Raw genomic sequence first — 1,903 nt, 5'->3', positions numbered from 1 at the left:
ATTTTGCTTAGGTCTGGAAGGTCAATTTTGAAAAATTCCCCAACTTCAACAGGATATTGAAATTTCTTGAAACTTTCACGGTTTATTGCGCTCAGTGTTGTGCATTCATGTGGTGAGTTTGAATTAGCTGAGAGTTCAACTCGCAAAATTACACTGAATTGAGCTTCGCCATGCACGATTCGGCCGATTTTGCTTAGGTCTGGAAAGTCAATTTTGAAAAATTCCCCAACTTCAACAGGATTTTGAAATTTCTTGAAACTCTCACGGTTTATTACCCTCAGTGTTGTGGATTGATGTGGTGAGTTTGAATTAGCTGAGAGTTCAACTTGCAAAATTACACTGAATGGAGCTTCGCCATGCACGATTCGGTCGATTTTGTTTAGGTCTGGAAAGTCAATTTTGAAAAATTCCCCAGCTTCAACAGGGTTTTGAAATTTCTTGAAACTGTTACAGTTTATTAAGCTCAGCGTTGTGCATTGATGTGGTGAGTTTGAATTAGCTGAGAGTTCAACTCGCAAAATTACACTGAATTGAGCTTCGCCATGCACGATTCGGTCGATTTTGTTTAGGTCTGGAAAGTCAATTTTGAAAAATTCCCCAGCTTCAACAGGATTTTGAAATTTCTTGAAACTTTGACGGTTTATTACGCTCAGTGTTGTGCATTGATGTGGTGAGTTTGAAATAGCTGAGAGTTCAACTCGCAAAATTACACTCAATTGCGCTTCGCCATGCACGATCCAGTCGATTTTGTTTCGGTCTGCACACTTTGGAAAATTCCACAATTTCTTTGCGAGTCTAAAATTTTGAAACTCTCCCCGTTTATTAGGCTCAGTTCCGTGCATTTTGTTGGCAAGTATAAATAAGCGGAGAGTTGAACTCACAGAGTTATACGCAATTGAGCTTTGCCATGCTCGATTCAATCAATTCCTTTTGGGTCCCCAAAGTAATTTGGAAAAATTGTGCAAATTCAGCTGGGAGCTGAAATTCTTTGAAACTTTCAACATTTTTTGGACTTGGCACTGTGCAATACGCTGGGAAACTTTCACTCAGCTAGAGCGGTTTAGACCGAGTGTCTAATATAAAATCCTAAGAAATGAAGAAATTGGCACAGAAACTTTCCCGGTTTTGCACCAAGAGAAAAGGGCAACTCGTTGAACTTTTGCCAGTCGGTAAAACGTTCACCTCATCGGCTAATCCCACTGAAAGTCGCCTTTCATGTTCAGCAGCCTTAATTCACTATTTGCGCCCTTTTGCGAGCATCAAGCCTCCGGATCAAAAGAGCACAATGCCCTAAACAATCATTAATTCGGCCCTTCAGTCGCTAGATTATCCTGATTATGAACCGCTTTGTCCCCAGCCAGTGATAGTTTTTGATAACTGTTTTCTTTTGCAGCAGAATAAAAATGGCAGTGCGGAAGGAGAATCCGAAGTGCAACTGGACGAAGAATGCGCCAAAGTGTTCGCCATGGATGGTGGAGTGTCCACAGTATTCAACTTCAGGGACAGCAAGGAAATGCCGCCACCCACCAAGCCCAAATACGACGAAAAAGACTTTAAACGTAAGTCCACAGTCCACTCTATCCACACAATCATTGTGTAGAGTCTGCTACATTGTCGAACTTCTGCAGAAGTCTTACAATCGAGCGATTTTATCCTTGAACCTAATGATCTTCTGCTGGCTTAATTTTGAACTCCCCAGGGAATCGAGGATAATCAGCTGCAAATTGCGGGATTTTTGAATTGATTTTGATGAGATGGCGTTACATAATGCTAACTTGGGGCGAGTTCTGCTTGATGCAGCCAAACTGTGAGCGTTGAGGGAGGATTCATCTTTTGCCGGTTGTTATTAATTTTCCCGGCCTGGTTTTCTCGCAATATTCGGCCGCATTATTTACGAGAGTTT

This window comes from Dendroctonus ponderosae, unplaced genomic scaffold (genome assembly GCF_020466585.1).
Source record: "Dendroctonus ponderosae isolate FM_Combo_2020 unplaced genomic scaffold, Dpon_F_20191213v2 Dpon_F_20191213_9, whole genome shotgun sequence".
Lineage (NCBI taxonomy): Eukaryota > Metazoa > Arthropoda > Insecta > Coleoptera > Curculionidae > Dendroctonus > Dendroctonus ponderosae.
The sequence above is the reverse complement of the archived record's forward strand: the minus strand, read 5'-3'. Positions refer to the sequence as shown.